Here is a 25,656-nt window from a genome sequence, read left to right on the forward strand (position 1 = left end):
GTACAAACTCCATACAGACACCCGGAGGAAACCCACGCGGTCACGGGGAGAACGTACAAACTGAATACAGACACCCGGAGGAAACCCACGCGGTCACGGGGAGAACGTACAAACTTCGCACAGACACCCGGAGGAAACCCACCCGGTCACGGGGAGAACGTACAAACTCCGCACAGACACCCGGAGGAAACCCACGCGGTCACGGGGAGAACGTACAAACTCCGCACAGACACCCGGAGGAAACCCACGCGGTCACGGGGAGAACGAACAAACTCCGCACAGACACCCGGAGGAAACCCACGCGGTCACGGGGAGAACGTACAAACTCCGCACAGACACCCGGAGGAAACCCACGCGGTCACGGGGAGAACGTACAAACTCCGTACCGACACCCGGAGGAAACCCACGCGGTCACGGGGAGAACGTACAAACTCCGTACCGACACCCGGAGGAAACCCACCCGGTCACGGGGAGAACGTACAAACTCCACACAGACACCCGGAGGAAACCCACGCGGTCACAGGGAGAACGTACAAACTCCGTACAGACACCCGGAGGAAACCCACGCGGTCACGGGGAGAACGTACAAACTCCGTACCGACACCCGGAGGAAACCCACGCGGTCACGGGGAGAACGTACAAACTCCACACAGACACCCGGAGGAAACCCAGGCGGTCACGGGGAGAACGTACAAACTCCGTACAGACACCCGGAGGAAACCCACGCGGTCACGGGGAGAACGTAGAAACTCCGTACAGACACCCGGAGGAAACCCACGCGGTCACGGGGAGAACGTAGAAACTCCATACCGACACCCGGAGGAAACCCACGCGGTCACGGGGAGAACGTACAAACTCCGTACAGACACCCGGAGGAAACCCACGCGGTCACGGGGAGAACGTACAAACTCCGCACAGACACCCGGAGGAAACCCACGCGGTCACGGGGAGAACGTACAAACTCCGCACAGACACCCGGAGGAAACCCACGCGGTCACGGGGAGAACGTACAAACTCCGCACAGACACCCGGAGGAAACCCACGCGGTCACGGGGAGAACGTACAAACTCCGTAAAGACACCCGGAGGAAACCCAGGCGGTCACGGGGAGAACGTACAAACTACGTACAGACACCCGGAGGAAACCCACGCGGTCACGGGGAGAACGTACAAACTCCACACAGACACCCGGAGGAAACCCACGCGGTCGCGGGGAGAACGTACAAACTCCGTACAGACACCCGGAGGAAACCCACGCGGTCACGGGGAGAACGTACAAACTCCTTACAGACACCCGGAGGAAATCCACGCGGTCACGGGGAGAACGTACAAACTCCATACCGACACCCGGAGGAAACACACGCGGTCACGGGGAGAACGTACAAACTCCGTACAGACACCCGGAGGAAACCCACGCGGTCACGGGGAGAACGTACAAACTCCGTACAGACACCCGGAGGAAACCCACGCGGTCACGGGGAGAACGTACAAACTCCGCACAGACACCCGGAGGAAACCCACGCGGTCACGGGGAGAACGTACAAACTCCGTACAGACACCCGGAGGAAACCCACGCGGTCACGGGGAGAACGTACAAACTCCGTACCGACACCCGGAGGAAATCCACGCGGTCACGGGGAGAACGTACAAACCCCTTACAGACACCCGGAGGAAACCCACGCGGTCACAGGGAGAACGTACAAGCTCCGTACAGACACCCGGAGGAAACCCACGCGGTCACGGGGAGAACGTACAAACTCCGTACAGACACCCGGAGGAAACCCACGCGGTCACGGGGAGAACGTACAAACTCCACACAGACACCCGGAGGATACCCAGGCGGTCACGGGGAGAACGTACAAACTCCATACCGACACCCGGAGGAAACCCACGCGGTCATGGGGAGAACGTAGAAACTCCGTACAGACACCCGGAGGAAACCCACGCGGTCACGGGGAGAACGTACAAACTCCATACCGACACCCGGAGGAAACCCACGCGGTCACAGGGAGAACGTACAAACTCCACACAGACACCCGGAGGAAACCCACGCGGTCACGGGGAGAACGTACAAATTCCGTACAGACACCCGGAGGAAACCCACGCGGTCACGGGGAGAACGTACAAACTCCACACAGACACCCGGAGGAAACCCACGCGGTCACGGGGAGAACGTACAAACTCCGTACAGACACCCGGAGGAAACCCACGCGGTCACGGGGAGAACGTACAAACTCCTTACAGACACCCGGAGGAAACCCACGCGGTCACGGGGAGAACGTACAAACTCCGTACAGACACCCGGAGGAAACCCACGCGGTCACGGGGAGAACGTACAAACTCCGTACAGACACCCGGAGGAAACCCACGCGGTCACGGGGAGAACGTACAAAATCCATACAGACACCCGGAGGAAACCCACGCGGTCGCGGGGAGAACGTACAAACTCCGTACAGACACCCGGAGGAAACCCACGCGGTCACGGCGAGAACGTACAAACTCCGGACAGACACCCGGAGGAAACCCACGCGGTCACGGGGAGAACGTAGAAACTCCTTACAGACACCCGGAGGAAACCCACGCGGTCACGGGGAGAACGTACAAACTCCATACCGACACCCGGAGGAAACACACGCGGTCACGGGGAGAACGTACAAACTCCGGACAGACACCCGGAGGAAACCCACGCGGTCACGGGGAGAACGTAGAAACTCCTTACAGACACCCGGAGGAAACCCACGCGGTCACGGGGAGAACGTACAAACTCCATACCGACACCCGGAGGAAACACACGCGGTCACGGGGAGAACGTACAAACTCCGTACAGACACCCGGAGGAAACCCACGCGGTCACGGGGAGAACGTACAAACTCCGTACCGACACCCGGAGGAAACCCACGCGGTCACGGGGAGAACGTACAAACTCCATACCGACACCCGGAGGAAACACACGCGGTCACGGGGAGAACGTACAAATTCCGTACAGACACCCGGAGGAAACCCACGCGGTCACGGGGAGAACGTACAAACTCCGTACAGACACCCGGAGGAAACCCACGCGGTCACGGGGAGAACGTACAAACTCCGTACAGACACCCGGAGGAAACCCAGGCGGTCACGGGGAGAACGTACAAACTCAATACAGACACCCGGAGGAAACCCACGCGGTCACGGGGAGAACGTACAAACTCCGTACCGACACCCGGAGGAAACCCACGCGGTCACGGCGAGAACGTACAAACTCCACACAGACACCCGGAGGAAACCCACGCGGTCGCGGGGAGAACGTACAAACTCCGTACAGACACCCGGAGGAAACCCACGTGGTCACGGGGAGAACGTACAAACTCCTTACAGACACCCGGAGGAAACCCACGCGGTCACGGGGAGAACGTACAAACTCCACACCGACACCCGGAGGAAACACACGCGGTCACGGGGAGAACGTACAAACTCCGTACAGACACCCGGAGGAAACCCACGCGGTCACGGGGAGAATGTACAAACTCCGTACAGACACCCGGAGGAAACCCACGCGGTCACGGGGAGAACGTACAAACTCCGTACAGACACCCGGAGGAAACCCACGCGGTCACGGGGAGAACGTACAAACTCCGCACAGACACCCGGAGGAAACCCAGGCGGTCACGGGGAGAACGTACAAACTCCGTACCGACACCCGGAGGAAACCCACGCGGTCACGGGGAGAACGTACAAACTCCATACCGACACCCGGAGGAAACACACGCGGTCACGGGGAGAACGTACAAACTCCGTACAGACACCCGGAGGAAACCCACGCGGTCACGGGGAGAACGTACAAACTCCGTACAGACACCCGGAGGAAACCCACGCGGTCACGGGGAGAACGTACAAACTCCGCACAGACACCCGGAGGAAACCCACGCGGTCACGGGGAGAACGTACAAACTCCGTACAGACACCCGGAGGAAACCCAGGCGGTCACGGGGAGAACGTACAAACTCCGTACCGACACCCGTAGGAAACCCACGCGGTCACGGGGAGAACATACAAACTCCACACAGACACACGGAGGAAACCCACGCGGTCACGGGGAGAACGTACAAACTCAGTACAGACACCCGGAGGAAACCCACGCGGTCACGGGGAGAACGTACAAACTCCGTACAGACACCCGGAGGAAACCCACGCGGTCACAGGGAGAACGTACAATCTCCGTACAGACACCCGGAGGAAACCCACGCGGTCACGGGGAGAACGTACAAACTCCGTACCGACACCCAGAGGAAACCCACGCGGTCACGGGGAGAACGTACAAACCCCTTACAGACACCCGGAGGAAACCCACGCGGTCACAGGGAGAACGTACAAATTCCGTACAGACACCCGGAGGAAACCCACGCGGTCACGGGGAGAACGTACAAACTCCGTACAGACACCCGGAGGAAACCCACGCGGTCACGGGGAGAACGTACAAACTCCACACAGACACCCGGAGGAAACCCAGGCGGTCACGGGGGGAACGTACAAACTCTGTACAGACACCCGGAGGAAACCCACGCGGTCACGGGGAGAACGTACAAACTCCGTACAGACACCCGGAGGAAACCCACGCGGTCACGGGGAGAACGTACAAACTCCGTACCGACACCCGGAGGAAACCCACCCGGTCACGGGGAGAACGTAGAAACTCCATACCGACACCCGGAGGAAACCCACGCGGTCACGGGGAGAACGTACAAACTCCACACAGACACCCGGAGGAAACCCACGCCGTCACGGGGAGAACGTAGAAACTCCGTACAGTCACCCGGAGGAAACCCACGCGGTCACGGGGAGAACGTACAAACTCCATACAGACACCCGGAGGAAACACACGCTGTCACAGGGAGAACGTACAAACTCCGTACCGACACCCGGAGGAAAAGCACGGGGTCACGGGGAGAACGTATAAACTCCGTACAGACACCCGGAGGAAACCCACGCGGTCACGGGGAGAACGTAGAAACTCCATACAGACACCCGGAGGAAACCCACGCGGTCACGGGGAGAACGTACAAACTCCTTACAGACACCCGGAGGAAACCCACGCGGTCACGGGGAGAACGTACAAACTCCGTACAGACACCCGGAGGAAACCCCGCTGTCACGGGGAGAACGTACAAACTCCGTACAGACACCCGGAGGAAACCCACGCGGTCACGGGGAGAACGTACAAACTCCGTACAGACACCCGGAGGAAACCCACGCGGTCACGGGGAGAACGTACAAACTCCGCACAGACACCCGGAGGAAACCCAGGTGGTCACGGGGAGAACGTACAAACACCGTACCGACACCCGGAGGAAACCCACGCGGTCACGGGGAGAACGTACAAACTCCGTACAGACACCCGGAGGAAACCCACGCGGTCACGGGGAGAACGTACAAACTCCACACAGACACCCGGAGGAAACCCAGGCGGTCACGGGGGGAACGTACAAACTCTGTACAGACACCCGGAGGAAACCCACGCGGTCACGGGGAGAACGTACAAACTCCGTACAGACACCCGGAGGAAACCCACGCGGTCACGGGGAGAACGTAGAAACTCCGTACCGACACCCGGAGGAAACCCACGCGGTCACAGGGAGAACGTACAAACTCCGTACCGACACCCGGAGGAAACCCACGCGGTCACGGGGAGAACGTAGAAACTCCATACCGACACCCGGAGGAAACCCACGCGGTCACGGGGAGAACGTACAAACTCCACACAGACACCCGGAGGAAACCCACGCGGTCACGGGGAGAACGTAGAAACTCCATACAGACACCCGGAGGAAACACACGCTGTCACAGGGAGAACGATCAAACTCCGTACCGACACCCGGAGCAAAAGCACGGGGTCACGGGGAGAACGTACAAACTCCGTACAGACACCCGGAGGAAACCCACGCGGTCACGGGGAGAACGTACAAACTCCGGACAGACACCCGGAGGAAACCCACGCGGTCACGGGGAGAACGTACAAACTCCGTACAGACACCCGGAGGAAACCCACGCGGTCACGGGGAGAACGTACAAACTCCACACAGACACCCGGAGGAAACCCACGCGGTCACAGGGAGAACGTACAAACTCCGTACAGACACCCGGAGGAAACCCACGCGGTCACGGGGAGAACGTACAAACTCCGTACCGACACCCGGAGGAAACCCACGCGGTCACGGGGAGAACGTACAAACTGCATACAGACACCCGGAGGAAACCCACGCGGTCACGGGGAGAACGTACAAACTCCATACAGACACCCGGAGTAAACCCACGCGGTCACGGGGAGAACGTACAAACTCCATACAGACACCCGGAGGAAACCCACGCGGTCACGGGGAGAACGTACAAACTCCGTACAGACACCCGGAGGAAACCCACGCGGTCACGGGGAGAACGGGCAAACTCCATACAGACAGTGGTGGGAATTGAACCCAGGTCGCCGGTACTGTGAAGCGCTGTGCTGACCACTGTGCTACCGTGGTCTTATTCTGTAAACCTGTCTCTGGCTCTCTCTCAAACTTTCCTCTAAGACTAAATATTTATTTCGACTTTGCTTTAAGCTACCTGCTCACCCCTGGACTCCCTTGCTCTGTCTGATTTATGCTCCAGTGACGGACCTTACGCTGATTCACCTGCCTTAAAACTGTTGGATTAATACTAGTGTCTGCTTCGATGCACTCAGCTGTGACGTGACCCGAACACTGCATTTGGTCTCCATCTCCATCCGGCATGAGTAATTGAAATGGAGATTGCTATTGATAACCTGGTCGTGATAGCCAGTTATAAATAATGAAACGGAAATCCCACTCCGCCTGTGCAAGACAGCACCTTGTTTATCGCGCATCAGTGTCAGTCTCCCTCAGACGCTTCAAATGTCAGCCATCCTCCAATGCTTCAAGTGTGAAGTGGCCTCGGAAATAACCTCAGCTGTGAAAGACGCCTCGGGAGAGGCAAACTCCCCGAAGTGCAACCGGGTCACTTTTCAGAGCCCGTGCCTGTTTTAACGAAGTAGTCACCGTCTTAATGTGAATGCAAGCTGAGTGCCGGGGCGGGCTCCTTCGCGGTGTCTGGCGGGGGCTGCACTCTGCCCGTCCTGTTCGGGGTTTAACTTTCGGTTTCAATGCGTGACCGCAGCGGGCTACTCTGAGCCCCGGTCAGAATCAAAATCGGGTTTATTATCACAGGCACGTGGACTGACAATTGTTGTTTTTGCGGCAGTGGTACAACACAAAACGTTCCCGTTTCAGAAATGAATTAGTAGTGCAAAGAGATGAATAACGAGATAATGCCCTTGGTTCAAATGGTTTCATCTGAGATCAGTGTACAACTTAAAATTCTTACTCTTCACGGCCATCCATGAAACAGAAAACAATCCCAAAGAATGAATGACAGAAAATGTTAGAACCTCAAAGCCCCCCCAACACACAAGAAGCAGCAAGAGCGTCGACCCTCCCCCACTTGCTCCAGCAAAAGCACTGACCCCCCCCCACCCCGCCCCTCCCCTCACCACACAGGCAACAGAGAGAGACACAATCCCCCGCAACACTTCAGTCAGCGACATCGCAGAGGCTGGGCTCTTCCGGTCTGCACCTGGAGGTGTCAAAACGCCGGGCCACATGGCAAGTCCAAGAATGAGATCCCACAGGCCGCGGAGAACCGTAGTTTGAGCTGCGGTGATAGGTCACAGACTCCGACGGGAACACCGCCATCTTGAGATGAGTGACGTGATAAAAGAAGCAGCAGCAGAAATCGCTCTTTCATGGACAAACTAGATGAAGTTGCCTGGGTTTGCAGAAACCTCTGGCACCATCTTTTCTAGCTCCTCCCACTTCATAGGCTGATCAGATAACTGGTGGTGGAAAGGGGAGAAGCCATGCCTAAAATGTTGAGGCTCTTCAGGCTCCTGTGTCCCCTCCCCAAGGATTATAACGTGAAGAGGGCATGACCCAGAAGAGAGATTCTGGTTATCTTGAGAGAGAGAGAAACACATACACTGTGGGAGGAACTCAGCAGGTCTGGCAGCATCTCAGGAGAGGAGGGAAATTTTTCAGTGGACTTCTCAGGCGAGACAGAAGCTCTTGCCTGTTTGCTTCCCTCCATAAATGCTGGCTTACTTCTTGCTGATTTTCAGGTTGTGCCTGCCCCATATGGTCTGTTGACAGATATTACTCCACCCACTGACTTCTCCAGCAGACTGCACCTTGCCCCGGGGTCCAGCACCTGCAGAATCTTTTGTGTCTGTAATCTGCTTCGACTCAGCGACAAAGTCCTGAGGATCTGCTGGACTGAACCAGGACAGAGACTTGGGTATCTTCTCCGCGTCCTGCGGCTCCAGGTGGACTCAAGGCATCTCCAGGCGCTATTTTGGAACTGGAAATGGTTTATTGTTGTCACGTGTACTGAGAATACGGGTAGCAGAGCGGAGGTATGTCTCTACCAATGGAAGTGTAAGGTGCCCTTTCCCTCATCTAGCCTGCTGGTCACCTTTGGGCAAGGTGTAGCACCTGCTTAGCCCCCCTTCCCCATGATCAGGGTCACGTGAACCCACGGGAACAGGTGGTGGACGGTCGTACGAGCAGCCGGTGCAGATCACAAGTCCTGGTTCTGTGACCACTGACCCCAGGCAGACAATCTCTGAAGAGTATTGGTAATGGCTGGGGTCACCCGCCTTGTAAAGACACTGTCCAGAAGAATGCAATGGCCAACCACTTCTGTAGAAAAATTTGCCAAGAACAATCGTGGACAGAAACCACATCGTACGACACAGCACGTTCTGATGATGATGAATGAGAATCTGTGGAAAGCTTGTCAAACTTTACACAGTATATGAAGGCAGTACCAGAGTTAAAACAATAACAGAACGCAGAATAAAACATAGCATCTACAGAGCAGGCATATATTTTTGGTGCAGGAATGAGCGACAGTACTGTACAACAACTTCAGTACCTATACATAGACAGGGCGCATAAGGCTTTTGCACAGTACTGTATGTATCAAGGTGGAGCAGAAAGTGAGTTTGTAAATCTGGCAGGACAAAGAATGTTGGGAATGGCGAGGGTGGAGTGCCACAAGAGGGATGTGGGACAGGTGCCAGAAAAGGAGTGCCAGGGGCCGGGGTTGGGGGTGCTGTGGGTGCAGACACACCCAGCCCTGAGACACCAGGCAAGGTCATTTGATTCCAAACAATTTGCTTATTGATCATTACAGAACGTCTCTCTGGTGCTTCCTGCTCCCTCCCCTGTCCCTTCCCCTTTTCCCAACCATGACTCCCCTCTCCCTGCCCCCTTCCCACTCTCAGTCCACCATAGTGACCCAGACCAGAATCAGGTTTATCATCACTCACGTACGTCATAAAATTTCTGTTTTTGTGGCAGCAGTACAATGTAATACATAAAATTACTACAGTACTGCGCAAAAGTCTTACGCACCCTAGCCATATACAATATATGTGCCATAGATCTTTGCACAGGACTGTAGATTGTGAGGTCGAGTTACCTTATCATAATAATAATAACTAATGATATTAGTGTCGATAAAGAAGATTGAAATATATGCCTGATTAGAGTTGGAGGCCTTGTCCCAGAAACAGAGGGACACCTTATAGCAATACAGGACCGGGTGGTTAACACACAAAAAAACAAAAACACATAATGAAAGTACGACAAACTCAAGATGATAAATACAGAAAATGCTGCGAAAAGCCAGGAACAGTCCTACACGTTAGAGGATCCTGCAGCAGTTTAACTCAACCTGATTACGTACACAGGCACGATCCAGTGGCAAACGTCATTCACCAAAATCTTGCTTTAAAATCCAAACCCATAAAGTACTCATACCTCATTAGAGATGCAGATCTGAACCAGTTTCAGAGTCAGAGGCTTACAAATTATATTACAACTGATCTGTTATTAGAGATAGGACAATCTATAGCAACAATCTGGATATAATATTACAGGATAAACAAGCAAGAAGAACTTAATTAGTAGTTATAGTCATTCCAGGCACATATAACTGAGGAAATCAGCAAGTGAAAAATACCGGAAATAAGCTGAATTAAAAGAGGAAATTGATGGACTATGGAACATGAACGGGGTATACATTGTCCCAATAGTGATATCATCCCAAAGTCACCACACAATAGCATTAAACAGTTAAGACTACACAGTAATACTCGGGTAAATCTTCAGAACGTCACAATACTAAACACCACTAGAACAGTCCGGAAGTTCCTGGCAATTGAGAAATGAGTGCGCTTGGCTATGTCCAGACCTCAGGTTTTACCAGCTTGAGCTGAGAAAAAAATAATAACTTTATTTATCAAGGACTGATATAGATGATGTAGTTCAAAGTACTTTACAGTCAGATAAAAGTGGAAACATGAAAATAAAAGATAAAAAGATGTTGGTTAAAGAAGGATAAATAAATTGCCTTTGAGTTGGTGTTTGCAGGTGTGAACTCAGACTGCATCACTATCGTTTTAGGTGTTGAATTCCACAGTTTAGGAACATGGTTCAAAAAGGCTGACCTGCCAATTATTGAATCACATTATGGAATCGCAGAATCAGGTGTAATATCACTGACATATGTCATGAAATATGTTGTTACGTGGCAGCAGTACATTGCAATACATAATAAAAACCATGAATCACACTACTTATATATTTAAAGAGCTAAATTAAATAAGTAGTGCAAAAAGAGAAATCGAAAGTAGTGAGATAGTGTCCAAGGGTTCAATGTTCATTCAGAAATCAGGTGGCAGGGGGAAGAAGCTGTTCCTGAATCGCTGAGTGTGTGCCTTCAGGCTCCTGTACCTCCTCCCTGATGGCAGAGGGGAAGAAGCTGTTCCTGAATCACTGAGTGTGTGCCTTCAGGCTCCTGTACCTCCTCCCTGATGGCAGAGGGGAAGAAGCTGCTCCTGAAACGTTGAGGGTGTGTCTTCACTCTCCTGTACCTCCTCCCTGATTGCAGAGAGGAAGAAGCTGTTCCTGAATCGTTGGGTGTGTGCCTTCAGGCTTCTGTACCTCCTCCCTGATGGTAACAGTGAGAAGTGGCCATTGTCTAGGTGATGGGGGTCCTTAATGATGGATGCCACATTTTTGAGGAATCGCTCCTTGAAGATGTCCTGGAAACTATGGAGGCTGGAGACCAAGATGGGGCTGACTGAGTACACAACTCGCTGCAGCTTGTTTCGATCCTGCGGAGTAGCACTCCCCTCCCCACCATACCAGAAGGCCTATACTCGCTGTATCTCGAGCAATCAATAAGTAAATAAATAAAACTGTACATCCATCTTCTGTGGAGCGGAATAAAAAGATGTTTTTGTGTCGAGCCACAGGAGTCTCGTCCCGATATATTGACTGTTTACATTCCTCCATAGATACTGTCTGACCTGCTGAGTTCCTCCAGCATTTTGTGTCTGTTACTCTGACCATAGACACTGTCTGACCTGCTGAGTTCCTCCGGCATTTTCCGTGTGTTAATCTGTCCATAGACACTGTCTGACCTGCTGAGTTCCTCCAGCATTTTGTGTGTGTTACTCTGACCATAGACACTGTCTGACCTGCTGAGTTCCTCCGGCATTTTCCGTGTGTTAATCTGTCCATAGACACTGTCTGACCTGCTGAGTTCCTCCAGCATTTTGTGTGTGTTACTCTGACCATAGACTCTGCCTGACCTGCTGAGTTCCTCCGGCATTTTGTGTGTGTTACTCTGTCCATAGACACTGTCTGACCTGCCGAGTTCCTCCAGCATTTTGTGTGTGTTACTCTGTCCATAGACACTGTGTGACCTGCTGAGTTCCTCCGGCATTTTGTGTGTGTTACTCTGTCCATAGACACTGACCTGCCGAGTTCCTCCAGCATTTTGTGTGTGTTACTCTGTCCATAGACACTGTGTGACCTGCTGAGTTCCTCCAGCATTTTGTGTGTGTTACTCTGACCATAGACACTGTCTGACCTGCTGAGTTCCTCCAGCATTGTGTGTGTGTTACTCTGACCATAGACACTGTCTGACCTGCTGAGTTCCTCCAGCATTTTGTGTATGTTACTCTGACCATTGACACTGTCTGACCTGCTGAGTTCCTCCAGCATTTTGTGTGTGTTACTCTGTCCATAGACACCGCCTGACCTGCTGAGTTCCTCCGGCATTTTGTGTCTGTTACTGTGGAATTCCAACATCTCTTGTGTGCATTCATCTCCGTTGCTACTGGTGTGATCTGGCTGTCACATGTACCTTTTCACAACAGTAACTTGAACACAGAATGGTGCTATACAAATTCAAACTTGTGCACAAATAACACAATAAAGCTATAAGTCTTATGTTCCATAGGAGCAGAATTATGCCGTGCGTCGTATTGTGCCTGCTCCACTATTTCCATCTCAACCCCACCCTCCTGCCCTCTCCCCATAACCGTTGATGCCCTTACTAATCAGGAGCCTATTAACCTCTGTTTTAAATCTGTCTTGACCTTCACATTTGTCAGTAGCAATGAATTTCAAGTTTCAAAGTAAATTTATTATAAAGTACAAACTGTATGTCACCATAGGCAACCTTGAGATTCACTGTCTTGCAGGCATTCACATAAATGCAAAGAAACACTGTAGAATCAATGCAAAACCACTCAGAACAAGATGGACAAGCAACCAAAATACAAAAAAAAAAGCAATAAATATCGAGAATCTGAGTTGAAGAGACCATGAAAGTGAGTGGACAGATTGTGAGATCAGTTCAGTGCTGGGATGAGTGAAGTTATCCCCTCTGGTTCAGGAGCCTGATGGTTGTGGGGTAATAACTGTTCCTGAACCTGGTGGTGTGGGACCTGAGGCTCATTGTGGTGAGTGAAGTTATCCACACTGGTTCAGGAGCCTGATGGTTGTGGGGTAATAACTGTTCCTGAACCTGGTGGTGTGGGACCTGAGGCTCATTGTGGTGAGTGAAGTTATCCACACTGGTTCAGGAGCCTGATGGTTGTGGGGTAATAACTGTTCCTGAACCTGGTGGTGTGGGACCTGAGGCTCATTGTGGTGAGTGAAGTTAACCACACTGGTTCAGGAGCCCGATGGTTGTGGGGTAATAACTGTTCCTGAACCTGGTGGTGTGGGACCTGAGGCTCATTGAGGTGAGTGAAGTTCTCCACACTGGTTCAGGAGCCTGATGGTTGTGGGGTAATAACTGTTCCTGAACCTGGTGGTGATGAAGTTCAGGTGTAATTGTCCTTCAACCATACACAAATACCCATAAATACAGCCAAACGAAACAGTGTAACTGGGATCAAGGAGTAAAAGACAGCAGCAACAAGGCACATATAGAACATATATGATGGGAGGTAAACAGACAGTCACAGAAACACATACATTTTTTTCATTTGCCTGGCGGAGAGAGAGGAGGGTCTGGATGCAATTATGCAGGCAGTGGGGCAATGATCCCTTTTGTGCTTATTGATTCCAATTACTGGTGATTCAGTGTCTCTCAACACAGCCACTTTGTTCTGGCCAATGCCTTCACTAACCTGGTCCAACACTACTTGGCTTTATTGGGAGCTCTCTCCTTACATCTGTCTTTAGGATTATGAATATGCTAAGGGTTTTGGGAATGGTTGGGGGTGGGGGGGGGGAGTGTGTGTGTGTTTCTTCTTCCAACATCTAACCCCCTAATTTTATGCACCCATTTAATTCTTGCCCTGACGCTCCTCTGTTTCAAAGATGGCAGCCCCAGCTTCTGTCATTTTTGCTGATACTTATTACATTAGATTCCAGTGGAACTTCTGGGAACGCAGTTGTTTGCGAGCATATAGGGAAAAAGTTCTAGGGCGGGGGGGACTCCAAAGTACTTTTAACAATAACATCTTTTTCCTCTTTATAAAGGATGTTCAAGATTGTTTAATGCCATTTCCAGTACGCAAGTGTAAAGGAGAATGACATAATTGTTACTCCAGATCTGATGCAGCATACAAGGCGGTATGGTAGCATCGTGTTTAGCACAGTGTTTTACACATGTGTTGGTAGGTTAATTGGGTAATAGCCTAATTCTGCCTCTATGTCTTACGGACTTATTGTAAATTGTCCCGTAATCAGGCTAGGGGTAAGTCGGACCTCATTGTACCTCAAAAAGTAAATCAGCTGGCGTAGAAATAATGGGTTGAATAGCCTACACGAGGAAATCTGCAGATGCTGGTTGAATAGCCTCATTCTTTGCTATAACCTGATTTGTGAATGGATATTGACCCATGAACACTATCTCACTACTTTTTAAAATTCCTATTTTTTCATGACTTATTTAATTAAACTATTTAATACAAATATTCTTACTTTAATTCACAGTTGTTCTCTCCTATTATGTTCTGCTGCCGCAAAGTCAACAACATTTTGCGACATATGCCGGTGGTACTGAACCGGATTCTCTGCCTTATGTTGAGATCGGAAAGGGTTAACTGTGCTCCCCATCTCGGACGATTGGCGTGCACTGTGACCAATGGAAATGCCGCCCTGATTAACATATGCATGAGGCGCGCAGCCAGTCAGGAAGAGAGGAGGGCGGGGGCGGCGGATTAAAGATTGGAGCAGAGCGCCTGCGCGCTATATTGTAACTTGGTCGGACTGTGACGACCTGCGGGCGAGTGGTTGCAAGGTGGCGGAGATCTATCCGGGAGAGAGGCAGCAGGAAGCATTAAATTATCTGCCTAGGGGAGGGTGGAGGGGGGGGTGGAAGAGGACCTGTCTCCAGCTCCCAAGGGTGGGCGAAAAAGGGAGCACTTCACTGGGCTTGTGGATATTACAGGAGACAGTCGAGGATTCAGCGCCTGAAGCAGACCCAGTAAGTCTCGTCTTCCTCGATTTGTTGGTGTGGGAGGTCGGGATTCATTGTGAAGCCTACAAAGCGGGTGTTTACAGCGGCTTTAAAGCCGACGAGATACAGCTGCCCCCCCGGGCCGAGGCACACACTCATTGTTTTCAACCTCATCCGCTCTTGTTCAGCGCTTCCCGAGACATCTTTTCTGTGTGATGCTGAGATTGGAGGTGGAGGCTGTTTTAATGGTCGAGGTTCTTGCTGGGAGGAGGCTTGGGGAAGACATGGGGAGGTTGGAGAGTGAGCGTGCGGCGGCCGGAGAATGTCTATCAATTTTTGAGCCACTTTTGGGGGCAGCTTGTGCTGGGCACCCCTGTCTTGCCGGGGCACGAGTGGAGATGAAGCCCAGCGAGAGGCAGGCGAACACGGCGTTGTGTGATTGTTAGGCAGGGTGGCTGAAAGGGGGGAAGCGAGCAGGGTTCAGCTATCTCGGGTTTAACTTTTACAGTGTCTGAATACTTGAAAGGATTTTTAAAATATATGCATTCCATACATATGTTTTCCCTGACTGTTTAACATTCCTTGTGGAAGTTTGTAAAGGGTTGCGGGGCATTTGGAATAGAGGAGGGTTATCCCCTGCCGCCTTGGTCGTAGCAACTACCAGTTAACGAAGGGGAAAAAAATAACAAGATCGTGAAATATCTCCGAGTTGTTTGTCACCACCTGCTGCCGTTTGCACTGAGAGGCAGACACGGCTCCCAGGGACTGTGCCGTGTGCTGTTGTCTCTCCGAGGAGAGGGGCACACACTCGCCGCGGATGCGAACGCTCCCAAGCCAGTGCTTCAGGGGAGATCTCCCCGCTGCTCTATACATCGGCTTCACATAGAGCCGGCGCCGCAGACGCGCACAAAATGCTGGAGGAACTCGGCCGGTCAGACAGGTCCCGCCGACGGCTCTGCGCCCGAAACGTCGGCTGTTAATTCCCCTCCATCGATTCCATGATTCTGTCTTGGTTATTATTCTATACATTTATTGACTATGCCCACAAGAAAATGAATCTCGGTTGTATGTGGTAAAATGCATGCACTTTGATCATTTACTTTGAACGTAGAAATCACTTACAAAATACCGGAGAAACTCGCAGGGCAGGCAGATCTGTGAAGGAGGGACCTTCCGTTAGTCCTTACCCCTCCACAGACGCTGCCTCAACTCCAGCCTCTGCAGAACCTCCGCTTTGTGACTGAAATCCAGCTGCTTTTTGGGATCTTGCTGTGCACACAGAGCACGGGAGCGAGGCCCTTGGGCCCATCGTTCCAGGAGTCGACCATGATGGCAAGATAAACTATAATTCCTTCTGTCTGCAATGGGTCGAAATCCCTCCTTTCCCTGTATGTTCACGTGGGTATTCCAAAAGCCCCTTTAAACGCCACCATCGTACCTGTTCTTCCCCCCCCCTCCCGCCAGGGTATCTGCCGCTCAAAGTGCCCCGCATACCCTCAAACGTCACCCCCCTCCATAAAACAATTTGACTTGGGGTTTGCCGTTCGCGAGGCGGACGGAGTGGATGAGGAAGTGTGTTTTCATCAGTTGAGGTCCCGGGGTTCGATTACGGAGGGTGATGGAGGCGTTCGGCACTTTGATAAGTTTTAAGTTCATGCCCTGTCGTTGGACGTACCGTTTCCTGTCAGAGTCACCTCTGTACAGGCACTCCTTTGCCTCGCGTCACTTTATGGCCCTACAATCGCTGTATGTGTGGAAGTGCCGTCGGGCACCTCCGCTCGTCCGCCAAAAGCCTAACTTCCCGTTCCTATTCGCAAGTGCCGGGAGGAGACCACCCTCGGGGTGGAGCAGCAACGTCTTGTATTCCAACCTGATGGCATGAATATCATTCTCTCCTTCCGGTAGAAAAATCCCTTTCCCTTCCCTCTTCTATTTCCCACTCTGGCCTCTTATCTCTCCTCACCTGCCCATCACCTCCGGCTGGGTCCCCCCCTCCTCTTTCCCACTCTCCTCTCCAGCCCTTTATCTTCCCCATCCATCTGGCTTTAGTTCTGGGCCTGGACGCCGACTCTACACTTTTCCCTGGATGCTGTCTGACCTGCTGAGTCCTCCAGCGTTCTGTGTGTGGCAATGAGGATAACATAATTACATAAGACAGTGTCCGGGAGTTCCCATGGGGGAGCCCCTGGACACGATCTCGTGTACTTATGCTAACTGTATGATTGTCTTCTTTATCTTGTGTTTTTTCCTGCTGTATCCGATCCCGAGTAACAATCATTCCTTTCTCCTTTACACGTGTGTACTGGGGGTGACAGATACTGGAGGCAAGAAGAAGCTGTTCCCCTTCAGCTGGGTTGGGTCACCACAGCCCTAATTGGTAAACTAGTAAGAGAGGAGATGTTTCTGTGCAGTGAGCTGCCCTACAGGTTCAGTAATAACTTTCAAGGGGGAATTATCAAAGCACACGGGGCTTGGAGAGGGGAGTGGACAAATTAGGGAGCAGGTTCACAGCACAGGTGCAGTGGGTCACCTCCCACCACCCCAGGGTGGTGTTTAAACGTCAGGTCCAGCAACACTCGAATCCTTTTGCAACCTTGCTCCTGAGCACAGTGAGATCAGAGCTCCTCTGTCTCTGGCCCCTGGATCTCCCAGGAGTTTAAACAATGACTCCAGGTAGTCTCCTCCTTTTAAACGCCCCATCCCTCTCGTCTTCAGGCCTGTAGCTTTGACGTGTTTCCCTCTTCATGTCACAGGGTAGAGCCATCTGGTTATTGAGAAAAGTCACACTGCCCAGCAATCCCCCAATTTAACCCTAACTTAATCATGGGACGATTTTCAATAACCCATGGCCTACCAACCAGTCTGTCTTTGAACTGTGGGAGGAAATCGACAGGGTCACGGGGAGAGTGTACAGACTCCTTACAGGCAGTGGTGGGTCACCTCTACTGTAGTGTTGTGCTAACCACCACCACTATACTACAGCACAGGAGCAGGCCCTTTGGACCAATCTAATACATGCTGAACCATGATTCCAGCTGGTCCCACCGACCTGCGCGTCGACCAGCAGCAGACATGGAGCACGACTGAGAGCGCACGTTTCTGTTCACGTGCTTTCGCCTGGCTGATAGGTTCTGAAGTCTGTGTTCGTGTGTCAGTTGAGGAAGTGCCCATGTTACTCCAAAGGGTTAATGATGAGAGTTCCTCACGTTGAGAACAATTTTATTGGTGGGTGGGGGTGGCAGACAGAGTGGTATGAAGAAACAGCACAAAGTCTCTTTTTTCCCCCCCTGCCTCCCCCTTCCATTCCCTCCCAACTGGTCACATGGACATTATCTTGAGTAACTCTTGCTTAAAGACTCCAACCTCAAGCCCCCAACTCCTGCTAAATCGGCACTCCCTCGTTCCTGGGCTAGGAGGGTCAGCTGTGACTTTTCTGGGGCATTGCTGCTGGAATGGGACCCCTGTGTGGTGATATAGCTCCAGTTCTTAACTTCTTTTCATTAAACTTTTGAGCTCCTTCCCTCTCAATTAAGATTGAAAGTACATTTATTTTCAAAGTATACCCTGAGATCTGTCTTCCCCACGGACAGTCATGAAACAAGGAACTATTGAACCTGTTCAGAGAAAGAATTCAAACCCCAACGCAAATAACACTAACGAAAAATATAGAATACAAATCATCAGACCAGAAAGTGCTTGAAACAGTTCAGGAACATTCGGTTTCAGTTGACATTAATTTGGGAGAGTGCTGTCACTCACCACACTGTTGACTTTGTGTACTGAACCATTCAGAGCAAATGTTCTTCCCCCTCACCTCTGCCATTCCATCCTCCACCCACACCCTGCGTGTTGTGTCCGAATGTCGGTTTGACAACCTGAAAAAATCGGGGGTGCCGAGAAAACTGTTGAGTGGATCTCGCTAAGTTGCTTTCGCTGGTGTAGCTTAATGGGCTGAATGGCCTCCGATGATGTTGCTGTTCTGTAAGCAAAACTTGATCTGGTCTCCTGAATCCTTGTTTTTAAAAAAAAAATCCTTTTAAGTTATGGTCCTTCCTATTGCAGACAAATGCAATGCCATGCAATTATCCTGTTCCTCTTCCACTCTGTGTAATCTCAATCCCAAACCCAACTCCCTCCCACCTATCTAGCAGGTCCCAGGCTGAGGAAACCCCTCCCTCTTTATCCTCGAAGTTCCCTTTTTCACCTCACCTGTCTGTATATAGGACTGTGCAAAAGTCTTCGACAGTGAGTTGTGGGCGTCCTTTGTCGGTGCTGGAGGTGTGGGGCCACTTGTGAACTGCCTGCCACAAAACGCTGGAGGAACTCAGCAGGTCATGGAGGGGAATAAACAGTTGTCGTTTCAGGTGTCAGGACTGGAAAGGAAGGGGCAAAGAAGCCAGAGTATGGGGGTAGGAGGAATACAAGCTGGCGGGTGATGGGTTGGGGATGAGATGAAGTAAGAAGCTGGTTGGTGATAGGTGGGGGACAAGAGATGAAGTAAGAAGCTGGCAGGTGATAGGTGGGGGACAAGAGATGAAGTAAGAAGCTGGCAGGTGATAGGTGGGGGACAAGAGATGAAGTAAGAAGCTGGCAGGTGATAGGTGGGGGACAAGAGATGAAGTAAGAAGCTGGCAGGTGATGGGTGGGGGACAAGAGATGAAGTAAGAAGCTAGCAGGTGATAGGTGGGGGACAAGAGATGAAGTAAGAAGTTGGCTGGTGATGGGTGGGGGACAAGAGATGAAGTAAGAAGCTGGCAGGTGATAGGTGGGGACAAGAGATGAAGTAAGAAGCTGGTTGGTGATAGGTGGGGGACAAGAGATGAAGTAAGAAGCTGGCAGGTGATAGGTGGGGGACAAGAGATGAAGTAAGAAGCTGGCAGGTGATAGGTGGGGGACAAGAGATGAAGTAAGAAGCTGGCAGGTGATAGGCTGGGGACAAGAGATGAAGTAAGAAGCTGGCAGGTGATAGGTGGGGGACAAGAGATGAAGTAAGAAGCTGGCAGGTGATAGGTGGGGGACAAGAGATGAAGTAAGAAGTTGGCTGGTGATGGGTGGGGGACAAGAGATGAAGTAAGAAGCTGGCAGGTGATAGGTGGGGACAAGAGATGAAGTAAGAAGCTGGTTGGTGATAGGTGGGGGACAAGAGATGAAGTAAGAAGCTGGCAGGTGATGGGTGGGGGACAAGAGATGAAGTAAGAAGCTGGCAGGTGATGGGTGGGGGACAAGAGATGAAGTAAGAAGCTGGTTGGTGATAGGTGGGGGACAAGAGATGAAGTAAGAAGCTGGCAGGTGATGGGTGGGGGACAAGAGATGAAGTAAGAAGCTGGCAGGTGATGGGTGGGGGACAAGAGATGAAGTAAGAAGCTGGCAGGTGATGGGTGGGGGACAAGAGATGAAGTAAGAAGCTGGCAGGTGATAGGTGGTTAAAGGTAAACAGCTGGAGAAGGGGGAATCTGACAGGAAAGGAGAGAGGATCATGGCAGAAAGGGAAGGTGGAGGGGAAACAGATGGGCAGGTGAGAAGAAAAAGATGTCAGATTGATGAAGAGAAGAGGTAAGGGGTAGAAATTAGAGGTGAGAATCGAGTTTGTTTGCAATGTTTTACAATGAGCCGCCTGCTGTACTGTGCAAAAGCCTTGGGCAAGTATATAGTCAGGTTGCCCAAGACTTCTGCACAGTACTGTAGTGATTTTATGTATTGCACTGCACTGTTGCCACAAAAAAAGCAAATTTCATGACACATGAATGATGATAAACCTGATTCTATTGTGCACTCAGAGTGGGAAGGGGTAGGGAGAGGGGAGGGAGCGGGAAGCACCAGAGAGACGTTCTGTAATGATCAATAAACCAATTGTTAGGAATCAAGTGACCTTGCCTGGTGTCTCAGGGCTGGATGCCCCTGCACCCGTGCCACTTTTGGGGGGAAAAGGCACTCCCTCTCTGCCACCTGTCCCACACCCCTCTCGAGGTACCCCACCCTCGCCATTCCCAACATCCTTTGCTCCCGCCAGCTTTACAAACTCGCTCTCCACTCCACTGCGCAAGAGCGTTGGGCACCCCAGCCGCAGAGTTTGTGCGTTTCTGTTCTCGGTGTTGTGTCCCCCCCCTGCCGTCCCCCTCCCCCTCCTTTTGCACATAGGTTGTTTGTCTTTCAGTAGCCTTTATAAATACTATTGTACTTCTGTTCTACTGTGAATGCCTGCAAGAAAATGCATCTCCAGGTAGTATATGGTGACGTGCACTCAGTGGCCACTTTATTAGGTATGCCTGTGCAACTGCTTGTTAATGCAAATATCTAATCATGTAGCAGAACTCAGTGCAATAAAAGGATGCAGACATGGTCAGGAGGTTTAGTTGTTGTTCAGATCAAATGTCAGAATGGGGGAAGAAATGCGATGAGTGACTTTGCCCATGGTGCCAGATGGGGAGGTTTGAGTATCTCAGAAACAGCTGATCTAAGGTTTTCACGCACTACGGCCCGTAGAGTTTACAGGGAGTGGTGCGAAAAATAAAACCAGAATCCAGGGAGCAGCAGTTCTTGGGTGAAAGTGCCGGGATACTGCGAGAGGTCGGAGGAGAACGGTCAGACTGGTTGAAGCTGCCGGGAAGGGGTGCAGAAAGCGTCTGTAAACACACAGCACATCCACCCTTGAGGTGGACGGGCTGCAGCAGCAGACGCTCAGTGGCCATTTCATTAGTAGCCAGAGTGTTTGTGCACTTTAATGATAAATTTATTTTGAACCTTTTGAGTTCCTTTAGTGTGTGCGTGTTACTTGGACGCACTCAGACATGCAGTGTAAAATCGAGTTGTTGACCGAATCCCCATTTCGAGGACTGACCGGCAACCATCTGAAACGGCGGGTGTCTCAAGCGGTCTGAAAATCTGCCGTGCCTGCAGAACTGTCGGCTCCGCCGACTGTGGTATGCCTGCTATGCGTTGCCTTGCACCTGCTGGGGCAGGCTGTGCACACAGAGGGCACTGAGCCGGGGCGGGAGGCTCCAGCTCCATGGCCCAGAGCAAGTGTGAGTCGCGAGCCTAGTGTCACCCAGGGATGTCCTCTTCTGCTCCACCGTTCCTCTGTAATGGCAGCGTTCCCGTGTCCGTGAACTGTCGCATCTTCTATGTTTCTGTTGGAAGTGCTGAGCCAATAGTAGGGACTGGGCATGCTCACTACACCCTGTCATTGTCCCACAGAAATGCCTGCAGGAGCTGGAGGGACTTGCTGGGTCAGGCGCTGTACATGGAGGGGAATAAGCAGGTGATGCTGTGGGCCAAGGCCTGGAGCACAAAGGGGACAGAAGCCAAAATAAGAACGTGGGGAGATGTCGTCTTCAATTCTCCATTTTGGCCTCTTATGTCTACTCCCCACCTGCCTGTCACCTCCCCCTCGCTCCCCTCCTTCCTCTCATCACATGGTCCACTCTCCTCTCCTGTCAGCTCCCTTCATCTCCAGCCCTTTACCTTTCCCATCCACCTGGCTTCTCACTTTACTGCCCCCTCCTGCACCCACCCACTTGCCCCCTCACCTATCCCCTGCCAGCTTGTACTCCTTCCCCTAGCCCCATCTCCTTATTCGAGCTTGTGCCTCCTTCCTTCCCAGTCCCGATTAAACTTCAACTATTTATTCCCCTCCATGGATGCTTCCTGACCCGGTTGGGGGGGGGGGGGTTGTGTGTGTGTGTGTGTGGGGCTTTGGACTTCCCACATCTGCAGAACCAGTGGTTTGTGAGACAATGTGGCTTTTGTTATTGATGAAGCCATTGAAATATGGAGGTAGAGGGATGTTGATCTATTACTGGATAGCATTTCAAATCCTGCACACTTAGTGTGTTTTATTTTGCACAGTAACAGGCTCTTCCAGCCAGTGAACCCGTTTGGCCCAGGTGCACCCTTGTGACCAATTAACTATAGGGGTGTTACGGTAGCACAATGCTTTACAGTGCCAGCGATCTGGGTTCAATTCTCGCTACTGTCTGTAAGCAGTTTGTATGTTCTCCCCCTTAAGTGCTCCAGTTTCCTCCCACAGGCCAGCAGGTCTTGTTCCCGTGCCGTGTCTCGACGTATAACATCAAATAAATGAACCTACCAACCGATGACAGCCCCCCCGGGTATGTGAATTGGCGAGACCGGTGTTTGGTGATCGGCCTCAGGTCGATGAACGGGAGTTGAGGCCTGATTGTTCAAGCCCTGGTCAGCAAATATCTGAGTCCACTGGGGCTTTTGGCAAATCCACGAGGCCAAAGATGGCCTGTCCCGGGTGTATGCTTTGTTTTGTTCTGTGTTCTACCGGGCACTGCGGCCACACTTGCGGTCTGCCCCCTCCCTCCCCCCAGCGCATCCTTGCTTGTTGGTCGTTAACACTGGTACAAGTGAAAAATAACTCTGAATCTTGAAAGAGTCTTGTCACCAATACTTTGTGTGCCTCCTCTCAGATTTGCTACTTTAGACCTTAATGTTTGCTCAGTCCTGTCAAGCTGTCGTCCTGCATTAATTGGCTCCAGGTATGACACCTCGCGGTGGGAACGTTGTTGTTTCCGCAGCAGTGATGGAATGGGGCTTTCCTATCCTGAACCACTTCCACACTCTCCTTCATAGAATCCTGTATGAATCAGTTTTGTGTTGCTTTCTAAAACGAGTCACTGCACTCAGCATTGAGCTGGGCACTGTTCCCAGAACTGACTACTAAGCCATGTCCATTATCTTCTGGCTCTGGCTGCTTTGAGTTTAAAAGAGGAAACTTGTCTTTGGAGCTTTATTGAAAATAGATAACAATAGAGGCCAGCAAATCTGTGAGTTGTTCCCCTTAACACAGACTCAGCAAATGCCAGAAATCCACAGCAACACACTGCCGTCGTTCCGCGGCCAGGTGCCTAGTGCCGTCGTTCTGTGGCGAGGGCGCTGGTGGTCTTTCCATGACCATGATTGTTCTTGGGAATTTTTCTACAGAAGTGGGTTTGCCATTGCCTCCTCCTGGGCAGTGTCTTTACAAGACGGGCGACCCCAGCCATTATCAATACTCTTCAGAGATTGTCTGCCTGGTGTCAGCGGTCACATAACCGGGACTTGTGATCTGCACCGGCTGCTCGTACGACCACCCACCTGTTCTCGTAGCTTTGCGTGACCCTGACTGAGGAGACTGAGCAGGTGCTACACCTTGCCCAATGGTGACCCACAGGCTAGCGGAGCAAGGGAGTGCCTTACACCTCCATTGGTAGAGGCACATCTCCACCCCGACAACCAAAGCAGGTCTGGCAGCATCTATGGAGGGGAATAAATGGTTGACTTTTCAGGCTGAGACCCTTGCTCGGCACTGGAAGGGAAGGAAGAAGAAGCTGGGATAAGGTGGAGGGCGGGGAAGAGAGGAACAGGTGATTGCTTTCTGAATGGTGTGAGTTGGGAGGAGATTTGTGAAGGAGCCCTGAGGGGGGGGTGGTTGGCATTCAGACAAAACTCCAGTCTAAACAGAAGTCCCAGGTATAAGGCAGTTGTTGAAACACCTGCACATTCACCTCCGTCTTCCAACCATCCTTCCAGGTGAGGCACACTTCACCCCTGATTCTGTGAGCAGTGTGCCCAGTACGGCCTCCTCTATGTTGGTGAGACCTGTTGGAAATTGGGGAACCACTTCAAGCGCCTCTGTTTTACCCGCCCAAAGCAGAACTTCCCGGCGGACAAGCTTTTCAGATCCCGTTCCCGTTCTGACATGTTGGTTCGTGGCCTCTTGTGCCACGATGAGGCCACCCTTGGGGTGGAGGAGCAGCACCTCGTGTTCTGCCTGAGTAGGTTCCAACCTGACGGTATGAAAATTGATTTTCCCCACCCTTTATTCACCGCTCTTGTCCTTTTTACCTCATCTCACCTGCCTATCATCTCTCCCTCCTTCCTTTTCTCCCATGGCCCACTCTCCTCTCCTATCAGATTCCTTCTTCATCTTGCCCACTCTCCTGGCTTCACCCATTACCTTCCAGCTAGCCTCCTTCCTCTTCCCCCTTGCTTCTCAGTTTTGAAGAGGGGTCACGCCCCATAATGTTGACTGCTTACTCACTTCCATAGATGCAGATCCCCCTGCGTTTTGTCTGTGTTGTTTCATTGCATTCTGTGTGACTCTGAAGGTAGCAGATGAAGTAGCAACATTGAAAAGATAAAGACTAGCTTGATTTGTCACAAGCACATTGAGGCAGACGGTGAAATGCATCACTTGTGTCGGGGGTGAGCTGGGGGCAGACTGCAGATGTCGACCCACTCCAGGCAGGAACATAGTATGCCCTCTGCTCACTCACTCTAAGCCACATGTCTTTGGACTGTGGTTACAGGGGAGAACGTGCAAACTCCTTACACACAGCATGCGAGTTGTGGATGAGGTCATAAAAACCACTTTTGGCACATTGGCCTTCATAAGTCAAAGTACTGAGTACTGGAGATGGGATGTTATGTTGAAGTTGTACAAGGTATTGGTGAGGCCTAATTTGGAGAGTTGTGTGCAGTTTTGGTCACCAACCTACAGGAAAGATGTAAATAAGGTTGAAGAAGCACAGAGAAAATTTACCAGGATGTTGCCAGGTCTGGAGGACCCGAGTTTTAAGGAAAGACTGAATAGGTTAGGACTTTATTCCTTGGAGTGGAGAAGATTGAGGAGATTTAATAGAGGCATACAAAATTGAGGGGTATGGATAGGGTAAATGCAAGCAGGCTTTTTTCCCTGAGGTTGGGTGGGACTACAACCAGAGGTGATGGTTTAAGGGTGAAAGGTGAAAAGTTTAATGGGAAACTTCCTCACTCAGGGTGGTGAGAGTGTGGAACGAGCTGTCAGTGTGAGTGGTGCCTACAAGCTCGATTTCAATGCTGAAGACAGGTT

The 25,656-nt window shown here is 51.6% G+C and overlaps 1 protein-coding gene across 2 annotated transcripts in view; it reads left to right on the forward strand.

The window, feature by feature from the left end:
* The window catches only part of numbl (NUMB like endocytic adaptor protein), a 203,700-nt gene that overhangs the window by 16,307 nt on the left and 161,737 nt on the right, over positions 1-25,656 (forward strand). The window contains exon 1 of one of the 2 annotated variants that reach the window (XM_059985122.1): positions 14,636-14,828. The exons of the other annotated variant lie outside the window; for it this stretch is intronic. The gene's annotated coding sequence lies outside the window, so the exon portion shown is untranslated. Of the gene's footprint in view, positions 1-14,635; positions 14,829-25,656 lie in introns of those variants that run through there. 2 annotated transcript variants of the gene reach the window in all.

The sequence above is a fragment of the Hypanus sabinus genome, chromosome 11 (assembly GCF_030144855.1).
Source record: "Hypanus sabinus isolate sHypSab1 chromosome 11, sHypSab1.hap1, whole genome shotgun sequence".
NCBI lineage: Eukaryota > Metazoa > Chordata > Chondrichthyes > Myliobatiformes > Dasyatidae > Hypanus > Hypanus sabinus.